This window comes from Nicotiana tomentosiformis, chromosome 1 (genome assembly GCF_000390325.3).
Source record: "Nicotiana tomentosiformis chromosome 1, ASM39032v3, whole genome shotgun sequence".
NCBI lineage: Eukaryota > Viridiplantae > Streptophyta > Magnoliopsida > Solanales > Solanaceae > Nicotiana > Nicotiana tomentosiformis.
In genome coordinates this window covers 40764504-40783607 of record NC_090812.1, presented here as the reverse complement: position 1 = coordinate 40783607, position 19104 = coordinate 40764504, and the positions used below count along the sequence as shown (strand labels likewise).

The following is a 19104-nucleotide window of genomic DNA, read 5'->3' as shown; positions in this document are numbered from 1 at the left end:
GTTAAAACTCATGTATAAAAATTGCCTATTAGTTATTTTTACTGTGTTTTATGTTATTTTTGATTGTTTTGAGATTTAATTAATTAATTATTTTTTATCTGTATTATATTATTAGTGTGATAAAAAAATTAGTAAAATAGAGAAATGTTGTTAAAAAAATATTAATTAGTTAATTTTTACTTTGGTATATGTTTTTTCGTGATTGTTTTATGATTAAATTAATTTATTATTTTTATCCGATTTTGATTTGTTCTTTGCTAAAAGATTAGTAAAATAGATAAATTATTATTTTAGAAATAATTAATCTTATTTAGATGTTATTGTTGTACATATATGAATATGTGACTTTAGTTCCCTGTAGTGGTATCATGTACTCGTAATTTTAATGTAGTATTCGTACTTGTAATGTAGTGCCCTTTTAGCGTAGTAAAATGTAGTGCCCTTTAGCGTAGTATCTTTGTAGCTATTGAAATTAATTATTTAACAATCTGTTAAACCCAAAAATATCTTAAAATAGTTGATAGTTCAAACACAAACTCTCTCGAATTCAAGTCAACAAACGTAAGAAAATAACATTAGAAAACAACAATATTTGTCAAACTAAGTATTGTTACATGAATATTTAATAATTAAATCTTGTATAGTTATAAAAATTAATTATTTGATTTTATTATAGTCAAAACTAGGAGAGTAATAAACTAGCATATAAAATAATAAACTAACATACAAAATAAGAAACAAACATATTAAATAATAAATAAACATATAAAATAGTAAACTGACGTATAAAGTATTAAAGTAAAATATAAAAATATCGAATGTATCAACCTAATTAACAATATAGTAAAAATATTGAATAATAAATTTTAATATTAAAGATATTACAATATATTTAAAGATGTTAAGCAATAAAAAGAAAAAAATACTTTAGTTAATATTGTTCAATTTACAGTAGTCGTCATGGAGGTTCCGCCTGTGCATCCCGGACCTGCATCGCTAGAGCTACTGTTGCTATAGGCCGAGCATAGGTCTTCGTACATATGGGAGGGGCAGTGTTTGGCCTAGACATTCCGCGTTAGACGGGTTGACGATATGTGGGACTTTCTTAGGGCCCACCCACTACATCCCCGTATAGTCATACGCCTTCAGGATACGGGTTTCTTTAGGATCATAAAGATCGGCCGGTTGCAGTTGGATTGGTCGTTGATCACGGCTTTGATAGAGCGTTGGCGACCAGAGACGCACACATTTCATTTACCCATTGGCGAGGCTACTATCACACTTCAGGACGTGGAGGTTCTGTTTGAGTTGCCGATTGATGGACATCTTATAGCTTACCCGCATGCTCTCAGAGAATATACGGGATTGCAGTAACTAGAGATTTTGCAGTGGCTCACCAGCCAGTGAAGGAGGCTGCATTGAGTGGGGCCAGCCATTTGCAGTTGACGCTCGTACGGCTGCATCCGGAGGCGATGGATGCGGACATTACAGATGATACACCAGATCTTCATATCGACTAGTACACGAGATTGTTGATACTGCTAATGTTTGGTGGGGTATCGTTCCCGAACACTTTGGGAAACCTAGTCAGCTTGAGATTTCTTCATCATCTTGAGCGGCTAGATGATTTACCTGGTTATAGCTGAGGTGCAGCTGTTTTAGGTTACTTGTATAGGTAGATGTGCAGGCGCGAGACGTTGTCAGATTTTTGCCGCTGCTGCAGGTGAAAACATAGTCAATTATTTTCATGATTATAACATATATAGTAAAAATGTACCTTAAATTTTACGTCCATATTGTATATTAGGTTTGGGTCTGTGAGCGGTTTCTGCAGTTGCAGCCACCTCTCCCATCCATCGCTCCAGATGCACCACTTCCACGGTTTCTCTCTTTAGCTAGGAGGTGGGTTGATAGGCGACGCTACGGATGCGAGGTACATGTATACTTAAGTTTACTTGGCCTGGCTTTATATATGTTGCGTTTACTCACGATTCCTGTTTTTACTTAATAGTTCATATGGAGTCCATACAATGACGAGCTAATAGCTGGTTCGCCCGATTATTGCTTGAGCGACCGACTTATGTAGAGCTCTTCCGTCCCATTGATGAGTCTCGATATTATCGAGCATCATCCTACCGAGTGAGTCCTTCGCCAGTTTTGTCAAATGCAGCTTGTACCTACTCCGCCCGCTTGGATTAGGACACATTACCAGCGGGATGATCGTTCCATGGTTGACCACACATACGTGGCTTGGCTAGAGGTGCAGATTGAGATTTGGGACCGTCGGTATGACCTGATTCCGCCACCCCCTCCACCTGAGCGTACGGATGGTGAGCATTAGTATATGGGCTGGTACCACAACGTTACCCAACTTTTCGTCGGGAATCCCGTTCATCGCGCTGGTGGTCGGTACATTCCATACGCCGAGAGGCATGAGGCACTGGTATGCTATCTGTTATACTTACTTATAACGTTAACCTAGCATTCCATAATTAATATTTTACATGTTGTGCAGCCTATTAGCTTACATCTGTTCTACCAGTTGGGGCTGCAGATGCAAGAACATACCGGCGAGGGAGTGGCAGCTTTGCACAAGTATGGCCGCTAGGTTACAGATCTGGCTTCCCGGACATTGAGGTAATCCCGAGATGACAAGCGCTTAGGAAACGAGGCTGGTTATCTTCCGCCAGAGCAAAACCATCGTGGTCCAGCACTGGATCCTGAACGTGGTCGATGTGGCAGGCGTGCCGAGAGAGGAAGAGGTGTACCACGAGGTCGTGGGGGTCAGCAAGGACATGGTCCCCAGCAAGGGGGCGTTGAGCCACCTGTTGAGGATTTTGGAGTTGATCAGCCGGGTGACCACCCTGAGCCAGACGATGCTCCTCATGATATGCTGCCATTTAGCCTTCAGCTGATGCCATGGACTTCGCAGGTGACCCCGTCAGCTCCATTGTTGATCGCGGGCATATCCATTACGCGATAGGAGTGGGATCAGTATTTTCCTGGTCCCCCAGAGCCATCGACGGTTCCTGATAATTGTCCAACACGAGATGTGCATAGTGGGCGCCGACTGAGTTATGGGTTATCATCGAGGGATGCTGAGGATCTTTCATAGGCGCAGGTTTGTTTGTATTACTATTATTTACATTTATTTTTATTTCATTGATTAGTGATCAATATCCAAAGCGTTTTTATTTTTTTTAAAGGCATTAACCTCGCCCGTCACGAAGGCTACTTTGTGCGATACTAACATGCCTGAGACAAATGATTATATTCAGGAGCCCGCCGAGACCATGGTAAGACCATTAAATTTTTTTTATCTAACACGTACATTAGTAATATATATTTCATATACTAAAATATCTTATTATTTTGTAGGTTACTGCTGGACCGACAATCCCTTCTACCGAGCCTGCCGGCCTTACTGACGATCATGTTGCAGGGCATCCTCTGATAAAGAGGCGAAGTGATGAGGATGATCCTGATAGTGTAGCCGAGCGGGATGGGATACGCCTTAGTCCAACCAATGCTTTAAAGCATACAGATTGTGGGACACATTGGCATTTTTTATTATCTGTACATATGACATTCAGTATATGATGGCAACATTATTTATGTTTTACATTGTTTGCGCATGTGTTTTTATTTCTCGGGTTATTTATTAGTTTAATACTACAACACAAAAACATAAACGACAACTTAACATAATTTAAATTCGGTACAATTAATGAAAATACATGACACATAAAATATAAAGATAAAATACTACACTCAACACATCCATGTGTTTGTTTAGTCACTATCGTCCATTATTTTGTGCTTCAACCACTTAAATTTTTTTTCCAACCTATTTTTTCTTCTTCTACATCTTTTAGTTTCTCCTTCACTGCCGCAAGTTGTTGTTGTAGTTTAAAGATCTGGATTTTGTATTCACCGATCATATTCCAAATATACTGCAAACATGATTTGTAATTTTCCTGGTTAATGGGTTCATCATACCATTCTTCAAATCTACATTGATTTCCGTCCTACCAATGGGGATTACAACACAACACTATTAATTAACATGTTATATAAAAAATATTATCAAATATTTTTTCCAAAACAATAACTTACAAGTTGTTGACAGATCCAGTGCCTGCGCCCCACATTACTATTTAACCAACATGGCTTCAAAGTCGCACGTTTGCCACAATAATACCTTGGTACGTCATTGCGTCCAGACATTTCTTAATGCAAGAAAAATGAAAATTTTATGGATAGTTTTTCTACTTATTTTGGTTAAGCGTAAATAATAACTAAAATGCGCTAGGATTTTATATGCAAGGTAAAACACATAACGTATATTGGCGGCGCGCTATGTTTCGCGTGATAATGATTCTTTAGGGTACAAGACAACTTTTTCCAGAACGGCAACTTTTTCAGGTCGACAAGACAATACACATAACGCATATTGGTGGCGTGCTATGTTTCGCGTGATAATGATTCTTTAGGGTACAATATAGCTTTTCCAGAACGACAGCTTTTTCAGGAACTGCAGTTTTTTCAGGTCGACAAGACAATACACATAACACATATTGGTGGTGCGCTATGTTTCGCGTGATAACGATTCTTTAGGGTACACTACAGCTTTTTCAGAACGGTAGCTTTTTCAGGTCGACAAGACAATACACATAACGCATATTGGTGGCGCACTATGCTTCGTGTGATAATGATTATTGGGGGTATAAGACAACTTCTTAAACTGAACTAAGACATATATATTCAAAGACCATTTGAAGAAACATTACAACATCTATATAAAAAATGTCACTAACATTTAATAAGTGGTTCAAAAAGAGGTAGAAGGGTGAAGGTAGTTCAACAGATCCCCATGGAACACGTCTTAACAATGTCGATCCCTACCTTGAAAAAAATATGCTTGGTTGCTATACTGACTTGGTTGATGACAAGTGGTATGGTGTTCTGCGTCCCTTGAAAAATAATCTTATTAATATACACGCGGATCTCAAAGTTGCAGGGCACATTATTAAGGGCGAAGCGCATTCTACAAAGCCTGGAGGTATGCGAATTTGGGGCGAAAAACTACAATAGGTTCCCCTTTATTCAAAATGATGTGATTATGAAGTACTATGTCGCTGGCATGGGCTTGTTGTGCCATAAATACTGTCTGCAATCTTCTAACAAACACACAAAAAGATGAACCATAAGTGATTCGGCATTTGATGAAGGATATTCTAGAGATGGAAATGGCACTAGTTGTTCATCATGCAATGGATGATCTTAACTATCTGGGAGGAACGGAGGATCAGTACTGGGATTTATTCAAAAATAAAAAATTATATAGAGACAATGATTATCCTGTTTTCCCAACAGTTGTCAAGTGGGAGGGACTACCTAAGTTTCTACCACAGACATTGGACGTTGGAGTCCCATATTATTGTAGAAATCAAGCAAGTGGTATTTTTGATGATAGCGAATAAATACGAGAAATGTGTGTCAATTGGGGCCTAGATTACGATGCCCTCGGTCCCGAAGGGTGCGTACACGATGTTGACGAAGAAGATGAAGACAGTGGCATTGAAATCGTGCGAGACAATGACGATAATGGCAAATGACTATTGTTTTTTTTCTTGGGGTGTATGTTAAATTGTTGTACTGAAGTTCTAATGCTAAATATCAATTAGATTTAACCCAATTGGAATAATAGTTTTATTTCATACATTTTGCAAGCTGAACATTTACATATATTTATTACAACAAATTACTGCAATAAAACACTACGTGTATTCTTGATAATTTGGCACATTGGATGAACTTTCACTGGGAGATGAATTACCACCTCTACCCAAACTAGCCGAAGGACATTTACGGCGGTCGTGTCCTGTTTGGGAACATATGCCATATTTACGAGCATAAACGGTATCACTATCATCCATTTGGTTCCGTATACACGTTCTTTCTTGCACTTGTCATTGACGCACATACTCCTTGTTACACATCATTTTAAATTGTTCTGGAGGCCAATAACTCTCAGCACCCACTGGCTGCAATTGTCCATTATAGGTGTTTAAGTATGCAGCAACACTATATTCTTTATCAACGTACCTCGTTGGCACAAAACTTGTATGTTAAAAGCACTTCATATTATGCGAGCACGACATGTGATAGATGGACCATTTCCCACATAAGCATAACCTTTTAGTTTCATTGACGGTGTGTCTATTATTCCCCTGGTTATGATGGATAGCGGTGCGAACTTCAAAAATATTTTGCTCGTTGCAATACTGCTAAAATGAATGACATTGTGCCCGCTTCCTGTATTTCTCAAATCTTTTCATTAGTATTGGCATGAATTCAACACCCCTTTCCATCAATGATGATGCACCTCTAGACCTTTCAACAAACCTCTCTGCCATCTGCTTGAATGACATCCGCACCATGACAGTGACAGGCAATCCACGTGAAGACTTCAATAGCTCGTTGAAAGACTCTAACACATTTGTAGTCAGAATTCCCCATCTTCTGTCACCATTCACGTGCAAAATCCACTTGTCAAGCTAATGTCGCATCAACCAAGTATAGGCTCATTCGTCTTCCTCCCTGATCAATTCCATTCGCCTCCTGAATTTACACTCTTGGTGATCTATTGCAGCTATCCACATTAAATCATACAAGTCCTTGTTCGGATAAGCCCTCTGGAAGTTGGCCTTCAGGTGCCTCACACAGTAACAGTGGTAGACATACGGTTCCTGCCATGCACGCAAATTCTGTACAGAACTTAAAATACCGCCATGACGATCAGATATTAGACAAATACCTGAACGTTGTCTGACAACGTGCTCCTTCAAGTGGTTAAAAATAATGTCCACGTCTCTTGGTTTTCATTGGCACAAATACCAAATGCTATGGGAAATATACTTCCATTAGCATCTACTGCAACAACGATCAACAATTTAATATCATACTTTCTATAGACATGAGTGTCGTCTATGGATATTACCGGCCGACAATGCACAAAACCATCAATGGTTGGTTTAAATGCCAGGATATGTGTTCTGCTATTCCCGGATTCCGCTCAAGCTTCCATTCAAAAATAGTCCCGAGGTTAAAGTGTTGCAATGCGGCCATGTACCTGGGTAGAGATGCAAATGACTTATCCTAGTTACCATAAATAATTTTAAACGCATGTCGCCCGAGAAATGCATTTCTTTTGGTAATGGTATACGCATATATCTGGTGGAAAAATGTTATACACTCTTTGATCTTGTACCTTATGGACACTTCAATGTGTGGAATAAAGAAAATATAAATCAAGTCAACATTCAAGTTAAAATGATTCCCACTGAATGTGTCAATTTCACAATTGTGGGTGCTAATGTATTTACTCATAACCCACATATTTGTTTTCAGCTTCCTCCCATGCAGCATCCAATTACAACCTGTAAACCATCTACGACAAATAACCCTGTATACATCCGGAGATGACTCATGAACCACGATCTCACGATACTTTTTTATGCTGTACATTCACACCGCCCTGCTTAGGCGCACTTTATCAGCAAAAAACATGCCCTTGACAGCACCATTGCTCTAGATTCATCCCACATTGCTGTCCGAATTTTGTTAAGATCCCTTGTGAGGGCATCTCATATCCGACATACTTGGCAAATGATCAAGGTAGGGAATCTCCATTGAATGAAATGACAAGTGGGACTCGTACACTCTTTGTTACACCCTATATTATCGTACGTAAAAGTACGTCGTAAGCAAACTAATGTAAGACCAAAAATGAGATCATCTTTGGAAGTATATAAAGTAAGTTATCATGTTACCTTGGAGGTTACAAATATTTAAGATCATGAACAACAAGTACAAAGAGGGTTGGAAGGTTCATAAGCTAAAGGAATTGAAGAAAATAATGTTACGTCAAAAGTTGACAAATTGGGAATGTTATAACATGTACTTTTGGAGTGAGACTGGGGTGTTTAACATGATAAGGAGGTTATGTTATGAGTTATGTTAGTCGTATGATAGTCATGTGTTATGTTTGAAGTCAAGAGAATTGTGGAACAAAAGTCGATGAAAGTCATCACAAGTTATGTTCATAAGTTTTACTGAAACTTTAGGTCAAATGTAACTGCGATTTTCTCCCAATATACTTAGAGTTATGGGGTGTTTTACCGATTAAATTGAAGATCTATGATTCTAGTTTCTAATGCATTGAACCGTTTGTCAATACGACATCGGAGTAGAGAGATATATGCATTTTTGTGAGACTGTGCAAGCTGCTAGGTGACAAGTAGGTGTGTCACCTACTTGCTTAAACGAGAGTCCGAAAATGGGCCAGTTCGGGTCGTCCAAAGAGGCCTTTTAAAGGCATATTTTCTTAATATATTAGACTGATAATAGGGCATAATAACCAGACATAAGTTCTGCAAAAATTCTCCCAAAAATTGCCCACAAACCCTAATTGATTTTCTCTCCCTTTCAAGTTCTAATTGGAGGTAAAACCTAGAGTTTGAAGAACCAAGATAGGAGTTGAGTTATCCAATAAATAAGGTAAGTTTAATGCTCTATTCCATCCATTATTTCTGCTGTAAATGCATGGTAAGTCGTTCTATATTGGTAAGAACTCACGGGACGGTGATCGGAAGCCGTGAGTTCGAGTTATTCACTTGTAGCGGACTTTTTTGTGGACTGTTTTGTGTTGCTGTTGGGCTGCGTGTTTACTACTATTTTGTGAAGTTTTGGAGGAGTAAGGGTGTGGAGAAACACCACATAAATTCAGGGTGGTGGGCTGGTCATTTCGTCGTAACATTTTCGGACTGTTTGACACTACTACGGTGGTCGTTTTGTGTATGAAGAGATTGGGGTGTGTTGGGCTATTTTGTAGTATTTTGTGGTGTATATAAGGTTGGAAAATAATGTATATATGTTGTTATCGTTGTGTTCTTGTATTAATGGTGTTGTCTTGAATTTGCAGGAAGTAAGAATTATAGGGGAGATGCTGCCCGTTTTAATACAAAATAAGCTTGTCGTTTTTTGTGCGATAGTTGTACCTTTTGTAACTTAATGATAGTATTATTATCGTTATTGTAGATTAAGGTAAGAAGAGGCGAGTTCAACTTGGTGATTGGAAATATTGTGATAAGGTATGTTAAGGCTAAGCCCTTCCTTCATTTTGGCATGATCTCCTAACTACATGTGTTTGATAACGAGGCATAAAGAGAAGTTCATACTCCTGAATTTATATACATTATCCTAGTCTTATAAGTTATAGTATTCTCCCTTATCGGGAATTTATATTCAATTGAGTATTATCTTCTTCCAGTCAAGAGAGCAGAGGGTCTATATATATACAATATTACAATACTTTTACCACCATCGAACTATAATCGGTGAGCAAGCCCCTATTGGGCAACCTCTGATCAGATGGTAAGTTATATACCGAGCATGCTGTGGCCGAGCGCCTATAAGCGAGACCAGGATGGCCGAGATATAGAGCCTAGTGTTACGCCCTGCAATATTACGTCGATGTTACGCTCCGCAGTATTATATTACGACGATGTTACGCTTTTTAGTATTATATTACGATGATGTTATACCCTATAGTATTGTACGTTGAATTTGTCGTAAGATAATTGACATCAGTTCAAGGACAAGATTATTTGGAGATTATAAGTATTATGCTATTTCAAATAAGTGACGAGTAAGTTTGTAAAGGTGAGGGGGTAAGCAAATCGAAGAAAATGAATTTCGTTGAAGTTTGACATTTTGGGATAAAATACGGTTCGAGCTATAATACCTGGTATTTATGGACTAGTACCATACAAGGTACCACATGACCAGGATAAGAATATATATAAAGTGTATTAAAAGTGAGTAGTATTTTAAGTAATTTGAGATGATTCTTAATTATGTGAATAATTGGGTAATTATTGGTTAATGGGAGATTAAAAAATTAATTAAGGAAATTTGGATAAAGACTAAAGGGTCCTAACGTGGCAGCCCATAAAGTCTTATAATGTGACTCTTAAGTGCATAAGATAGGTGTCAAAATTAAAGGACTATGTGGCTTAGTCATATAAAGTGTGAGACCCACACCTACTTATATAAAAGGTCTCTCAAAATAACAAATTAAGATGCTTATGACTACATGTAATAACAAATAATACTTTGCCTAAAAGCCAATTTCTTTGTACATCTTGTTGTGATAAATTTAGCTTCGATTTGAATAGTATCTCTAAAAGTACACTATGTTGAGTGTACAAGCACGGAAAGGAAAAAGAAGCGCAAATCCGATTTGGTCGGGATGCAATTCTAAGAGAGCACGGTACAATCTTTCTCAAGTATATCATACGAATTTTCCTCTACTTCGATCCGCCGTTACGTGTTCTCGCAATCAACGGGTGTTAAAGAGATTGTCAAGACAATCGGTTCAGGTATGTTAAGGCTATCCCTTCTTTCTTTTTGGCATGATCCGTACGATACAAACTAAACGAGCAAATGCATAACTTTCATAAATGACTCTATTCATAGAAATACTAGGGATGTCTATATTCTTGATTCCCCGTGTGTCTTTTTATTCTATCATTTGTTCATGGGTTTCAAAAAAATACATAAGTTGATAAAGTTTATTTCATGACATTAATTAAAGGCATAATGGTTTTATGACATTCTAAGAGATTTTATTGATGTATTTCTCATGCATTGCATTCATTTACATTGACCCATGACCAGATGGAGTTATATATGCGTATATATGTATATTATATGTATATGGGATATGGAAAAATATTACGGTGTTATATACGCACAACCACATGATCAGCTGGTATACGTTGATGATTTTGCCCACAGTGGCCGAGATGATATGATGGGATGCCTTCAGAGGCTTGATGATGTTATGAAGGCATATACCTATGCATGGTATGACATTTATTCACATAGTTATTCAGACTTACATGTTGAGTCTTTTACTCCATGTTTCTCTCATGTATATTGTTCACTAATTTTCGTTCCTTACATACTCGGTACATTATTTGTATTGACATCCCTTTTACTTGGGTACGCTGCGTTTCATGCCCGTAGGTCCCGATAGACAGGTCGAGAGTCCTCCAAGTAGGCTATCAGCTCACCGGAAGGTGTTGGTGCGCTCCATTTGCTCCGAAGTTGCTTGTTGGGTTAGTATGATTTAGACATGTATTGTTTGGTATGGCGGGGCTCTGTTCCGACCTTTATGACAATTATGTATTCTTAGAGGCTTATAGACAGATATCATGTACGTAAAATATTGTATGGCCTTGTCGGCCTATGTTCAATGTACGAGTGGTTATTTTAGTCTTATATGCCCGTATGTCTTATGTATAAGTTGACATTTCATGTTGTATTCTACTTATCTTACGGCAGTCTCTCCGGCTCACTTATCTATGATAGTATGATATGAAAAGATACGTTATGTTGGTACTCGGTTAAGTAAGGTACCGGGTGCCTATCGCGGCCCATCGGTTTGGGTCGTGACACTTAGTGTGGCCGAGCGCCTATGAGCGAGCCTACTATGGCCGAGCAGTTATATGTACCGAGCCTTATAGGGCCGGACATTTATTTTACTTACTATATTGAAAGAGTTGAGTGAGTATCAGTAGGTAAGTATATTTTCAAATCATCTTTGACTCCCAGTTACTTTCAGTTATTATATTATCAGTTCCGTTTCAGCTTTCAGTTATTTTATTGCCTTACATATTCGGTACATTATTTCGTACTGACGTCCCTTTTCTGGGGACTGCATTTCATGCGTGCAGGTTCAGATAGACAGACGGGTAGACCTCCTAAATAGGTGTTGCCCGAGTTCAGCCTGATCAATAAACTCCACGTCCTTTTGAGTTGCCGGGTCTAGGGTTTTGTGTACATCTTCTATATGTATGTATATATGTTATGGGTAGGTCTGGGCCCTGTTCTAATCACAGTACACCCATCAGTAGAGGCTTGTAGACATATCCTGTCAGTTAGTGCAGTATGCTGGGCTTGTAGGTCTGGTATGTATATTTTCTTGGTTTGTCAGCTATAGTAGTTATGACGGCCTTGTCGGCCCAGCTTTATATTGATGTTTAGTCAGCACTAGTTTCCGTTCAGTTTTATATTTTACTTCGCAAATTGTCTTACAATGTAGCATTATGGCCAAATTATGACATTATATGTTCAGAATCCCTTAGTCACAAGTTGGTACGCTAGGTTAGGTTAGGCACCGAGTGCCGGTCTTGCCTCCCCCCCCCCCCAGGTTCGGGGCGTGACACTCTTGGTCTAATGGGAGGTGGAGCATGCTCCCTCGTCAAATTAGGTTCAACATTCTCTTCCTCCTCCTCATCATCCATATCAGGGAAGGGTGTGTCATATCCAGACTCATCAGCATTATTGTCATAATCACTATTATCTTCCCGACTCTGCACATCTGCTAGATCCCGATTAAATATGTCGATCTTCTGGCAATTGAGTAAGGACAGGACCTTCAAGTTGCTCGTTTTCACTGCACAATCAATAAAATAATGAGTTTCTCAAATTCATCCAAACTTTACATATAGACTTTATCACTTCACTTACAAATCATAATGTATTGATATCCCATGATGGATATTATCCTGTTGATGATGACTCCCGGATGGACCACCATGATCCAACATACCAAAACTAGGCATATTCCAACTGGCTGTTGGTTCATAACTCGCAAAATTTATATCTGGCCGGTATCCCCTGTGGAATATATGAGTGTTAATACAAATTCAATACATAAAAATAAACATCGTAATACAAAAAATAATTGAAGTTTACCACTCGGCTTGTGGATTATGTAAACTAGGGGAGAAATTATTTCCTCGCTCCTCATTCGCCCATGGAGATAAGTTTAGATCAGGCCAAACTCTTTCATCTAGAACCTCTTCGGCTAAAACTGCTCCAAAATAACCACCCGATGATTGAGAGATATCCCTACTTTGCGGAACATTATTATTGCGAACGTCTTCAGCCTTGACGTACATTTCCAACATTTTTATCATAAAAAGTTCCCGGTATTCATCCGGAATCCTCAAAAAATCTTTTAGAGTTTCATCGTCTTCGATGTTTAAATCAACATAACAAGAAACCACTTGCGGAGTAACAAAATATAGATATCTTCCGGTTACTTTAATATTCACTGAACGTTTGCTTACACTCATTTTTTACATAACAATGATACAAATCTATCGTACTCCATTGTAAGTGGCAACTTAGCATGACACTGTGGAGAACAACTATAGCGTACTGAGTTATTCTCTACCACAACCTCATCACCTAAATATAATGAAACTCTAATTCTTTGCTTTTCAGACATTATGAAAAAATGCAAAATAACTTAACAAATAAATATCTAGCGAAGAAATATTTCGGAAGACTTCAAGGATTCTGAATGGATTTTTACAAAATCCTCCTGAAACTCTTTAAATAAGGAAAAAATTGATGTATAGCGCCTTACATATGCGCGCTATACCCAATAGAATTATTGGTCTGTCAACTAAGTATAGAAGAATTATTAGTGGGCCCAAATTTTACGTATAGAGCGCTAATTCACCGCGTTATACATTGTTTGAAATACTGGTGTGCCAGTCAATATAAGAAGAATTATAGGTGGGCCCAACAATTAAGTATAGCACGGTGAATAACCGCGCTATACCTTAACGGACAAACGTGTCGTTAAGGTATAGCGCGGTGAAATGTCGCGCTATACATATTATGGTGACCAGTTTTTTCCCCACATATTTTGGTTCTTTGAGTCTAAAAGAACCATATTTTAATTTCGTGCTCTGGAATTGTACACTTCCTTTATGTCAATTGGAAAAGTTAATGACCCCCTCCCAAATTTATATCGAAAAATAAGATGGAATTGGGGAATCCTTTAGAAGTCGTTTGATTTGAAGACTGAAATTAATTATAGTGAGATTAGTTATCCGATTAGTATTTCTTATTGATTGTTTGATATGTTGTATTAATCTTGTGATTGTCAATTTTATTGCTTTATCATGGAATAACTTATCCTGAGATTACTATTCTACCCTCTGGTAGATATAAGTTATCCTGATATTATTTTTAATCTAGTAACCAAACAAGGAATAAGACGATATTAAATTTTTATCCCAAGATTATTTTTGCTTATCCATCGTACCAAACGACCCCTTAGTCGTCAAGAGACCCTCCAATCCCAACCCTAGACACATAAAAATTCTTTTCAAGTCAAGAAAAAACGATTCTAGTGGTACAATATCTTCGTCTCCCAAAATAAAAAGAAGAATTAACTCAAATAACCGACGCATGTATAATATATGTGTGCAATCATTGTATAATCTATGTATACCGGCTAGAAATAATAAACAGTGAATTTGACTGACTATTTGTGTAACAATTCCAAATAAAAAAGGTAATTCAAAAATGGTATCTATTTCAGATAGGTCCGGATGATCCATTTCTTAGAATGAGAATAATACATTCTTATTACGATTAAATTCGATATGAAATAAAATTATTATTATAAAGTCAGACTCAAGCATCATATTATAAGTTAATAAACCTATCCTTTGGGTGTCGGTCGTGAGAAGATCTTGGGGGAGTGGGACGGAATATGCTTTACCTTTTTCTGCATCTTACCATAGACTTTTAGGTGCCAAACAAGGAAGGACAACAAAAATAGAGACAGGGGCACAGGGCTTTGGTGCAGACAAGCTCAGCTACACTTTTAACTGCTCAATTTGTCAGTTACTTCACCTTAGGAAAATGGTCACCGTGTGGAAGAAGTTGGCATGTGACTGTACTACTCATTTTGGCAGAGAGCAGCAGAAACATGAGATCTTTGGCCTATTTTTGGGTCCAATTTGATCTAACTTCCCCTTAATTACTACTCCAGTATAAAGTGATAATGTTGGTCCTTAATGGTGTTACAATTGTGAATTCTTCTTTTCGTGAGTGGCTGAACACATTTCTTTATTGCGATCTACACTATTGTGAGTCAATTATTTTTAATTTAAGCGGTTAAGTGATCGGCTAATTTTTCTTGCAAACCGATAAGATTATAAATTATAGTTTAAATGAATAATCAACAATTGTTTTATCGGTTGAGAGGATTTGGCCAAAATTAAAGATTCTTGGTCTAATGTGCACAAAGGTAGCTGAACATTCCAGTTCTTTTGTTGTATCAAATGCCCATAAATTTCTCCACGAAATGTCTATAGTTTTTTTCTTTCTTTCTGAATCTATTTTTAAGAAATTATTTATAAATTGCCACATGAACCTTTTTCTTTTTCTCAATTTAACTTCTTTTATGTTGTATGTTTAAACGGTATGAAAGTACATGTCAGCCGACAGCCATTACCTACTTTCTAAATAATGTCAGAACTATCCACATTCTACAACTATTTTTGGGTAATCTTCTTTGTCTCCAGTTTATAATTTCTACTTGCAATTTTTTTGCCTCTTAATTCCTTCACTCTAATTCTAGGTATTATTATCCCCCAGATTTCTCCATTGTCTCTTTTTCGTTAACTTGTGTCGAGGTTCTTTCGGAAACAATCTTTTTATCCCTCAGGGAAAGGGTAAGGTCTGCGTATCCACTACTTACTATAGACCCCTCATCGTAAGATTATACTGGATTGTTATTGTATTATCCCCTGAATTTCATTCTATCTCCAGTACAATATCATTCTAATAATGTGCTATCATCTTGAACCAAACGACTACTATTGAACTAGCAAAATTGCTGCTCATCTAACCTTTTAGGGGGGGTGGGGAGTTGGAAACTAAAATAAGGGCCAGAAAAAAAGTGAACTTCAGACGTGAACAGAACGTCAGATATAAAGGACATAAATGGAGTGAGGGTAACAAAACTTGAAGCCCCACATATCCCACCATTTGGGGTTATGGTAACCGGTAGGGTTCACTTTTACCTCTCCTTTTTGCATTCTCCAAAAAAGAAGAAAAAGGCATTTGTCAAATATTTTTGCACTCAATATCTGGCAGACGAGGATCTAGATATCTGGAAACATGAGTGCACCATAAACGAAAGAGGGAAAAAAAAAAAAAAAGTGTAAAGTCAGAATTGATCCTTGTATTTTTTAGTAAATAATTAAGTATTGAACCAAGTGAATCATTCAACTTTTATGTAGTATGAATGCAAATACATAATATTGGATAAATTTTAGAAAATATATACGTAAAATATCTAGTTTGGCGAATGGACCATGGGTTCAAGTGACCCAGAATTAAAGATTATAAATCCACCCCTGCTAATGGTTAATGAAGTGGATTGAACAATCATTATGTCTCAAGTTCAAAAACTAGTATTAGTATATGATTTTTTTTCTTATATGTCCAAGATCAATATTTGTACTAGGGCAAGGTAAAACATACACTGTATAAAATTAGTTGAGATGTGTCGGACAAAATATAAAAAAAGAAAATTAACATAAAGGCATTTTCCTCTGTGAATGAATGGCACGCAATATGTTTCTGGTCCATTGCAGACTTTTACATTGTGCTCTTTCTGTTCATTTCCACCCCACTCCCCACCCCACCCCCACCCCCACCCCCACTCTCCCCTTCTTTCATGTCAGCACTTTTCTATTCTTTAAGTTCACGAGAAATGCCCGTATTGATCTGCCGACAGGCACGACACACTCACACCACCTTTTTCATAAAAATAATACTCCGTATCAATAATACTTTAAAATTAATTTCAATTTTATTGAGAATTGCTGATTCACTTTTTGAAAGTTAAATTACTAGCACAAGAGATAATAGATTGGTAAGTACGTTTGTTTTCTCAAAAGAATAAAGAGAGACCCTTCCTTCACTGGCGAATAAAAAAGAGATAAAAACCTTGTGCATTAGAAAGCTACAACCTTTTTTCCTACATATTCGAAGTCTGATTTATGCTAAATCATTGGATTCCCCTTCTTTCTAATCCAGTGCCTCTCAGAAGATAAAAACTAATCCAAAATAATGATGACTTTCCAACAAAAATTGATTTTAGTTCAAATTCGTTTTGAGATATAGCTAATTTTTTATGTAACTTCACTTTTTGAACAAGTTCAAAGAAAATTACTCCATTAGTTATTAGTTAAAACTTGTAAATCATATGGTCAGTTAAATCATAGTAACAATTATTCTTAATACCAACAAAGATCGCGGTAGAGTGATAAGTACTCCTTCATCCTTAAACAAAGAACTCGGGTTCGAGTCTGGTGTATTGATCGTCTTTATAGCGCTTTACCCGTAATGTGAGACTTCCCGAAGTGAAGTCGAATTTAATTAGGCCACAATGCGGGTACCGGATGCCGGGTATGAAACTAAAAAATAATAATTATCCTTAATAATTTATGTCGTATAAATGACACCAAATAACCACTCTAAAGTGTTGTTATTTAGGAATTAACCAATGCAATCGTATTAGTTAATCCTTAAATAGCATCCCTTAATATGGTTGTTTGTGCACTTCGCCCATATATTTCTCCCAAAAGGAATCTTGCTTCAAATTGAAAATGGGCCTTGAACTCGCACGATGAATAAAGAGATTTTTACCCTCTTATACACTATTTGAAACCTTATTACATTTCATACTCAAGTTTCAATTTAATTATATGATCATATACAATTTACCAATTATATACAAATAAGTTTTAAATGATTATCCATTTATATTATTAGGAATTGAATAAAAAATATCAGTTATTTCCTTAACCCTTTATACTTGCTCACTCTCTTTCTCTTTCTCTCTTTTGCAAAGCATAAAGATTCACTTTGCTTTAGTTGGTCATATGTATCTCTCTCTCTTGCAAAGCCTAAAGACTCATAAGGAATATCAGTTTATGATTTGAAAAGACGAATGCTCAAGGAAGTTAAAATTACAAAGCCTCAAGATTCACTTCGCTTTAGTTGGGCTATAACATATGCAGAGACTCTAATCTCTCCTAATTCTCTGTAGGATTATAAATTTTGAAGGTGTTTGACTCTCCACCATTGACAGCCATTAAAAAGTTTTGAAACTTTGAAATCGAATTTGGGTTTTCAAAAATCATTATTTGTTTGGATTGGGTGTTGTTGCAAACAATTGGAAATATTGTTTGGAGTTTATACCTCAATTTTAAGGGTGTTTTGGCGAAGATTAGACTTGATTTTGGCTGAATTTCATATTGAAACTCGAAGAAGAAGAAGAAGAAGATTAAGAAGAAAAAGAACACATGACATATAATATACTTACGAATTTGTAGTAAAGTTGTATTATAATTGTATATAAATTGTATTCTGTTATAGTTATAGATATTTTTTATTTGAATATTATATGAAAGTTGAAAAATAGTTGTATAATGTATGAAACGTTATATAAAATTTGTATTTAAGTCATCAATACTATCTTTTTACATAAAGTTGTTGATATGAAATTGTATTAAGAGAGTAAGTTTTGATTGGAATTATAGAGAGGAAGAAACACACACCACAGATAAAATATATACAAAAGACATATTGTATAAAATTTATATAAAATTTTTATTTGTGTTGTATGTATTGTAGTTGTATTTAACTAGGTAGAAATAATGTATGAAAGTTGTAGATAAATTTTAAATAAGTTGTATAATATATAATTAGTTGTATGAAATTTATTTTTATTATGTATAAATCGGATACAAAATATACAAAAGACATATTGTATAAAATTTGTATTTAAGTTGTATGATATTGTAGTTGTATTTAACTATGTAGAAATAATGTATGAAAGCTGTAGATAAGTTGTATAATATATAATTAGTTGTATGAAATTTGTTTTTACTATGTATGTTGTTGTAGATATTCAAATTTGCATTAAATTTGTACGAAATTTATTTTTAATTTGTATGTTGATCTACCATACATTATTTTTTTTCTCAATTGATTTATTAAGGAAAGAAAAGTAGAGAATGATGAAAAGAAATATGCATTTTAACATGTTAATCAAAGTTTATTTAATCAAATATTTTGGAACATAATAATAGTGGTAATAGACCTATTAATCCAAGTGAAGCCATTACTTTCCTTTTTATACTGTCCACC

At 36.3% G+C, this 19104-nt stretch overlaps 1 long non-coding RNA gene across 1 annotated transcript; it reads left to right on the top strand.

Annotated features, from left to right (window-relative positions):
* Window positions 1-2446: 2446 nt before the first annotated feature.
* Window positions 2447-3556, top strand: LOC117275265 (uncharacterized). Its single transcript, XR_004505429.2, has 3 exons — window positions 2447-3121; window positions 3207-3296; window positions 3379-3556. It is a non-coding gene; the product is annotated as an uncharacterized lncRNA (long non-coding RNA).
* The last annotated feature ends 15548 nt before the right edge of the window (window positions 3557-19104 follow it).